The 8,482-nt window shown below is 40.1% G+C and overlaps 1 non-coding gene across 1 annotated transcript; it reads right to left on the bottom strand.

Annotated features, from left to right (window-relative positions):
- Positions 1 to 932: 932 nt before the first annotated feature.
- Positions 933 to 1,040, bottom strand: LOC112134769 (U6 spliceosomal RNA). The gene has a single exon (XR_002916124.1). It is a non-coding gene; the product is annotated as a U6 spliceosomal RNA (small nuclear RNA).
- Between the last annotated feature and the right edge of the window lie 7,442 nt (positions 1,041 to 8,482).

Genomic DNA, 8,482 nt, shown 5'->3' with positions numbered 1-8,482 from the left:
AGGAAATATCATTCAGTAAAACTGCTTGCCTTAAAGTTTACTTTGTCTGATATTTGTCTAGCTACACCAGCTTTCTTTTGATTGTTTGCTTGATGTATCTTTTTCATCCTTTTAGCTTCAACTTCTTCCATTTTTGTGCTGCTGCATAACCGACCACCCCAAAACTTTGTGGCATAAACCAACAAACAATTTGTTATGCTCATAGGTATTGTGGGTGAGGAATTTGGACAGAGCTTAGCAGGGACACTTTATATCTGTTCTACATTGTCTGGAGTCTTAGCTGGAAAGATGTGAATGATTGGGGGCTAGAATCTGGAGACTTCTTCAATCACATGTCTGTTACCTGGACTGGGCTAACTTGAGACTGGACTCAGCTAGGACTGTTGATTGTAGTGCCTACTTGGGCTTCCTTATAACATGGCGGACTTGAGTAGTCAGATTTCTCACACAGTGGCTCAGAGCTCCAAAAGTGACTGTTTCACCAAACAAGGCATAAATTACATAGACTTTTACGCTCTTGCCTCAAAAGTCCCGCAGTGTTACTTCTTCTGTACTCTATTGGTTGAAGGAACCACATGCCCACACAGATTGGGGAAGGGAGACAGACCCCATCTCTTAATGAGAGGGGTGCCAAAGGATTTGTGGCTATGTTTTAAAACTGCCACACAACTTTTCTTTTCGTATCCTTATATTTGAGGTTTATTTTTATCCAGTCTCACAATCTTTGTCTTTTAATTGGCATCTTTGGACCACTTATATTTAATTACTGACACTACGATTTAAACCCATCATCTTACAATTTACTTTCTATTTGTTCCATGTGGTTTTTTTGTTAATTTTTCCCCTTTCTCTCCTTGTTTGGATTATTCATGCATTTAAAAAATTGTTCCACTTCCCTACTCTAAAGCTTGTTAACTGTACATTCTTTTATTGTTCTTTGGTGATTACCCTGGAATTTGCATGCCATCTTTGCTCAAGGGGCCATGCTAATCTTCTCTGTATTCTTCCCGTTTTAGTGTATATGCTGCCAAAGTGAACACAATGATTAGCCTAGAGATTGCAACATGTATCATTATTTTATTATAACCTGTCTTAAATTACTAGAGTTGGCCTCCATGTCCATTGGTTCCATTATCTGTGGATTCAACCAAGCTTTGATCAAAAATATTTGGGGAAAAAATGGATGATTACATCTGTACTGAACATGTACAGACTTTTCTCTTGTTATTATTCCCTAAGCAATTCGGTGAAACAACTATTTACGTAGCACTTACAGTGTATTAGGTATTATAAGTAATCTAGAGATGATTTAAATTATATGGAAGGACGTGTGTAGGTTATAGGCAAATACTATGCCATTTTATGTAAGGGACTTGAACATCTGTGGATTTTGGTGTCTGTGGCAAGTCCTGGATCAAATCCCTAATAGATACAGAGGAACAACTGTACATGTCATATCCTGGACAGTGCAAGAAACTCACAACACTTTAACTCCATTTACCCTTCTCCTACCTTTTGTGCTATTGTTAACATATATTTAATTCTCTCTATATTTTGAACTCTGTAAGACATTAGTGTTATTGTTTTATGTAGTAAATATTAATTTAGAAATTTTACTTTTTTGGTGCTGTTTATTTCTTCTTTTTTAAATTTTTTTTTAATTTTTTTTTTTTAATACAGTCTCACTCTGTCACCCGGGCTGGAGTGCAGTGACATGATCTCGGCTCACTGCAACTTCCACTTTCTAGATTCAAGTGATTCTTGTGCCTCAGCCTCCCCAGTAGCTGGGACTATAGGCATGCGTTGCCATGTCCTGCTAATTTTTCTATTTTTGGTGGAGACGGGGTCTCACTATGTTGGCCAGGCTGGTCTAGAGCTTCTGACCTCAGGTGATCTGCCCGCCTCGGCCTCCCAAGGTGCTGGGATTACAGGTGTGAGCCACCGTGCCTAGCCTGTTTATTCCGTCTTGCATTACTGTTTTCATCTGGGATTATCTTCTGCCTGAAAAAATTCTTCCAGTATTTCTTTGAATGTAGCTATGCCAACAATAAGTTCTCTCAGTTTTTGTTTGCCCTAAAATGTCTTTACTATGCCTTCACTTTTGAAGGATATTTTCACTGAGTATAGCATTTTAAGTTGGTAATTATTTTCTTTCAGCACTTTAACAATTTTTTTTATCCATTTTTTCTCTTGCTTAGCTGTCAGTTTTATTGTTGCTCTTTTGAAAACAATGTAGGTTTTTCCCTCTGGTTGCCTTTAAAATTTTTTCATTTTTTGTTTTCAGCAGTTTATCTGTGATATAGCTGTGTGTGTGTGTGTGTGTGTGTGTATGTGTGTTTGTGTTTGTGTCTGTCTTGCATGAGGAGAAATTCTTTACACTGTAGCTTGATGTTTTTCATCATTTTTGGAAAACTCTCAGCCAGTATTTGTTTAAAAATTGGTTCTATCCCATTCTTCTCTGCATCTGGGTCCCAATTACAAATATGTTAGATGTTTTTACCATGCCCCTATATCAATTACTTTTTTTTTTTTTTTTTTGAGATCGAGTCTCACTCTGTTGCCTAGGCTAGAATGCAGTGGCACAATCTCAGCTCACTGCAACTTTGCTTCCCGGTTCAAGCGATTCTCCTGCCTTAGCCTCCCGAGTAGCTGGGATTACAGGTACCCACCACCATGCCCAGTTAATTTTTATATTTTTAGTATAGACAGGGTTTTGCCATGTTAGCCAGGGTGGTCTCAAACTCTTGACCTCAATGGATTTGCCCACCTTGGCCTCCCAAAGTGCTGGGATTACAGGTGTGAGCCACTGTGGCTGGCCAATTACGTTTTTTCCCCCATTTTTCATTCTTTTGTCTCTGTTCTTTACTATCTTGTCTTGGCTATGTCTAATTTGCTATCGAACCCATCTATTCAATTTTTAATTTCAGTAATTTTATTTTATTAATTCTAAGATTTTCATTTGACTTTTTTTTTTTTTTTTTTTTTTTTGAGACAGAGTCTAATCCTGTCGCCCAAGCTGGATTTCAATGGCACGATCTTGGCTCACTGCAACCTCTGCCTCCCAGGTTTAAGCAATTCTCTTGCCTCAGCCTCCCAAGTAGCTGGGATTACAGGCATACACCACCACGCCTGGCTAATTTTTTGTATCTTTAGTAGAGACGAGGTTTCACCATGTTGGCCAGGCTGGTCTCGAACTCCTGACCTCGTGATCCACCTGCCTTGGCCTGACCTTTTTTTTTCTTCAAGCAGACTCCAGTTCTTTGGTAAAATTCTCTGTCCTTTCTTTTATTTCCTTGAACATATTAATAATAGTTATTTAAAAGTCTCTGTTTAATAACTCCAATATCTGCATTACTTTTTTTTCTATTGTTTTTCCCCTCTTGGTTTTTAGTCATTTGATCCTATTTCTTGGCATGCCTAGTAATTTCCAATTGAGATCTAGACATCATGTGTGAAAAATTGTATTCTCTAGCTATCTTCCTTCAAAGGTTATTAAATTTTCTTATGGCAGGGAAATAGAGTATTCTCAGTTTCATGCTTATGCAATTGAGGATAGGTCTAGGAGCTTTGTTAGGGTTCATCTACCTCTAACTGTGCCTAGGGGATATTCCAAGATTCCTAAGGATAGTCTTCCTTACTTCTGGAGCTTAACTCTCTTCTAGGGGCACAGTTCTTTAGCGATCTCAACTAAAATCCTCAAGTATTTTCCAAGTTCCTTCCCCTTTGATGGGCATTGAACTCCAACCTCTGACTCCCTAGCCTAATGAGATTTCTGCAAGCCTCTCTGATACTCTGCCTTCAGCCTTTATTGCTCCACATCATAAAATGGCAAGTAACATAAAGGAAAAATCAGAGCCAAATGTATGGCTTACCTCACTTCCTTTATCTATGTACTCTCGGCCCCAGCAGTCCTGCCAAACTCTGTTGCTCTCTGGTGCTTTTGCACAATTATTTTATGTATTTAATCTAAACATTACAGTTGTTATCAGTGGAATGGTTGTTTAATATTCCCACACTTAAAAATAGTTTATCACATGTACATGTTTGTATAAGCAATTTCTTGATCTTGATATTTATAAAAAATGATTGCTACAAACTGCAGAAAAAAATATTTAAAAATAAAAGAAATGGTATCATATTGTTTATTAGTTTTGTATTGCTGTATCACAAATTGTCACCAAATCTGGTGGCCTCAGACAATAAATATAGATCTTACAACTTTTCATGGATCATGAACTTGGCAGTGGCTTAGCTGTGGATCATGAACTTGGAAGTGGTTCTGGCTTGGGATTTTTCATGGGGTTGAGGTCAAGATGTTGGCAGGGGCTACAGTCATCTGAAGGCTTGACTAGGGATGGGGGATCTCCTTCTAAGATGGCACACTCATGTGGCTGGCAAGTTGTTGCTAAATATTGGCAGGAAGACCAAGTTCTTCTCCATGTGGGCCTCTCCGCAGGCTGCTTAAAGGTCTTGAGGACTAGTGATTGGCTTCTCTTCTCTCTCTCTCTCTTTCTCTCATTCTTTCCTTCTTTCCTTCTCTCTCTCTTTTTCTTTCTTTCTTCGAGGGTGTCTCACTCTGTCACCCAGGCTGGAGTGCAGTGGTAGCATCTCAGCTCACTGCAACCTCTGCCTCTTGGGTTCAAGCAATTCTCCTGTCTCAGCCTCCTGAGTAGCTGGGATTACAGGCACCTGCCACCACATCTGGCTAATTTTTGTATTTTAGTAGAGACAGGGTTTTGCCATGTTGGCCAGGCTGGTCTCAAACTCCTGAGTTCAAGTGATCTGCCCGCCTCAGTCTCACAAAGTGCTGGGATTACAGGCATGCATGAGCTACTGCATCTGGTCGTGATTGGCTTTTCTAGAACAACTGATACAAAACAGTAAGGCAGAAGTGGCAATATCTTTTTTTGATTTAGTTATGGAAGTAACATACCATCGCTTTTTCCATGTTCAATAGGGCCGCGTGATGGTTCATGCTAAAGAGCACTTTGGGAGGCCAAGGCAGGGGTTCATTTGAGGCCAGGAGTTCAAGACCAGCCTGGCCAACATGGTGAAACCCTGTCTCTACTAAAAATACAAAAATTAGCCAGGCGTGGTTGCGTGTGTCTGTAGTTCCAGCTACTTGGTAGGCTGAGGCAGGAGAATCGCTTGAACCTGGGAAGTGGAAGTTGTAGCGAGAGGAGATTGTGTCACAGCACTTCCAGCCTGGGCAGCAGACTGAAACCCTGTCTGGGGGAAAAAAAAGTCACTACGCGAGGTATGGTGGCTCACACCTGTAATTCTGATGCTTTGGGAGGCTGAGGTGGGAGGATTATGTGAGTCCAATAGTTTGAGACCAGACTGACCAACCTAGTGAGAGTTTGTCTCTACAAAAAATTAAAAAGAAAAAAAAAAAAGAAATGAGTCACTAAATCTGGCCCACATTTAAGAAAAGGGAAATTAGCCTCCATCTTTGGAATGGTAGGGTGTCAAAAAATTTGCAAACACCTCTAAAAATTACCACATATTGTATGTAGATTTCTGGGATTTGGTTTTTCAACCAACATTATGTTTCTAAGCTTCCTCCATGTTGTTGCAAGTAGTTATAATTCATCTAATTTTACAACTGTATAATATTCCACAGTATGAATGGATCACAACTTCTCCCATTGTCTTGCTGATGGTCATATGGTTTGTAGAATCATTTTAAAGGAAATAATTTATCTTAAGCTTCTTGAAATCATTTCAGATAATTCTGTGGTTAATTTGAGCCTAAAAAGCAAGCCAGTACAATGAGTTTGGACTGCACTGGTAATGGACATTTCAATGATGTAGGTACTAGAACGTGCTATGAATAGTCTTTCCCTATTATGCCTTGTTCTGTATCCCCCAAGAAGACCATTAACATTTCAGAGCTATTTGTTTGCAGTTGTTTTGGCCATGGAGGTAAGTAGCTGGTCTCGCAATGGGGACACAAAAATCAGGAACTGGACTGGACCAGTTCATTCTCCATAGAGTGAAATGGAGGCAGCATGATAAGACCTGATTGAGTTAGTCTTTCCCTTGCAAGCCATGGATAAGATTGGACTCAAAACAGAGCAAGCTGGTGCCTGTGTGTGTTTATAGTTTCCTGGGAAACAATTCCAGCTCTAGAGCCCATGTCTGTCATCTGAAGTCCTTGAGACAATCACTCAAAGTGGCTGAGTGCCACTCGCTGTTTTGCTGGCGCATGACCATTGGCAGAGGAAGCAGTGTGGGGAAGTGGAAAGAACACAAACTGCATTCAGACTGACCTGGGTTTGAATCCTGGCTTTGACACTTACTAGATTTTTACAATGCGCAATTTACTTAACTTCTTTCATCTCCAGTTTTCTCATCTGCCAAATGGGCATGTGCTATGGTTTGAATCTTTGTTACCTCCAAAACACACATTGAAATTTAATCCCCAATGAGGGACTAGTAAGAAGTGGGGCCTTTAAGAGGTGATCGAGTCGTGAAGGCTCTACCTTCATGAATGGAGGAGTCCATTCATGGATTAATGAATTAATGGGTTACCATGAAAGTGAGGCTGGTGGCTTTATAAGAAGAGGAAGAGAGACCTGAGCTAGCATGCTCAGCCTCCTCAGGACCCTACAGAGAATTCCCACCAGCAAGAAGGCCCTCACCAGATGTACCACCTTGACCTTGTACTTCTCATCCTCCATGAGTTTAAGAAATAAATTACCTTTATTTATAAATTATTCAGTTTTTGGTGTTCTGTTATAAACAATATAAAACGGACTAAGTCAGCATGCTGGTACCTTCCTTACTGGTTTCTTGTGAGGATTATATGCCAGATTGTATTGAAGATGCCTAGGATGATGCCTGGCAGTATTAGATATTCAATAAAAGACAGCTTTTTGTCATTGTCATCATCATGAGTGTCATCATGCTTTGGAGATAAGTATGACTCTAGGCGTCTCAGGGGGTCCTGAAATCTTTGCTATTCTGCTATTCAGCGTGGCAGGTTTTTGTCCTTGTGCAAGTCACTAAGTTATTCCTGTTTCCTAAGGCTTGGCCATTGCATTAGGGATTTTTTTCTTAAAGAGGGAAGGGGAAGGGTTCTACCTAATTAGGAATACAGCAGTCAGATTTAGGTCAAGGCCTGCTGTAACCTATAGGCAAATGCTTATGGACTGACAATCAATTTGAAAAGGAAGACAGGTTATATAGCAATCTGCACCAGGGAGACCCACACATAGCAAAAGATTCTCATCAGTGCTACAGGGCTTAAAGCTGTCATTGAATTTAGCTGACTTTTAAATGCATTAATAGATGATGTACCCATGGGATAAGAAGAAGACAGCCAGTTTAGGGAGCTGCTTAAGTCCTAGGGAGATCAGTTAATGGTGGGCCATCAATTTCGTTTTGTGCTTTAGTTCAAGCTAGAGGTTCTGATCAGTTTCTTACATGACTCTTGTTCATTTGTTGGTTATTTATTTAACATTTATGAAACATCTCCACGTGCCTAGTACACTGTGTTAAGTGCTGTGGGGGATACAGGAAGATCTATCTATCTATCTATCTATCTATCTATCTATCTATCTATCTTTCTATCCATCCATCCATCCATATATCTATCTATCCATACTCTATTTACTATCTATCCATCCATACATCCATCCACCCATCATCTATCCATGCACTATCTTGCTATTTACACAAACACACCACTCCAAGGAGCATTGAGTTCAATGAGTTCTTTTATATGGTTTATATATGTGAAAGCAGCTATAAAACAATAAATAAAGTTGGTGAGGTCATAAGGCCATCAGAGATATGCCAGTTAAATTTTACAGGACTTCAGGAGAGAGAGAAAGTATTACCTGTAGTTGGATTGCATGAAGCCTCCTGGCTGGTCTTGCTGCTTCTAATCCCACTCCTCTCCATTTAATTCTGCATGTCATTGCTGCTCTAATCATTCCAAAACACTAATTTCAGCATATCCTGCTTTTTTTCAAGACTCCAAATTTTCTGTTTCCAACTGTGCTGATTTCAAAGTCCCTTTCAGATTGTTCTATTATCTCTACCTCTTTAGATATGATTTCTTCCTTTTTTGGAGATAGGGATGGGGGTGATGTGGGGTTTGTAAGTCGCTTGCTCTGGTTTTGGACTTCCTCATGTATTTTGTGATTTTGGCATGAGTGCACCTTCCCCTGGGAATGTTGTTTGTGGAAATTGTTTTCCTGTTCACGTCTTGTGTTGTGGAGGCCTGCCTATGGGGCAACCGTGCTTGCCTCAGCCTAGGGCCTATGGGTTCCTGCACTGAGGGTTAACTTGAATTAGGGTTTTCACCTTGAGAGGCAAAGGACTCCTACACATGGCCTTTGAGCTGTACCCTGAGCTGATGAAGAAGGACATTCTAGTTCCTGTTTATGGATAGCCTAAGCTCTACTAGTTTCTTGTTTCATTTAGTGAACCTAGCTCACGTTGTAAAGCCATACAGCCTGTGACCTTGACTTGG

This window comes from Pongo abelii, chromosome 7 (genome assembly GCF_028885655.2).
Source record: "Pongo abelii isolate AG06213 chromosome 7, NHGRI_mPonAbe1-v2.0_pri, whole genome shotgun sequence".
Classification (NCBI taxonomy): Eukaryota; Metazoa; Chordata; class Mammalia; order Primates; family Hominidae; genus Pongo; species Pongo abelii.
The sequence above is the reverse complement of the archived record's forward strand: the minus strand, read 5'-3'. Positions and strand labels throughout refer to the sequence as shown.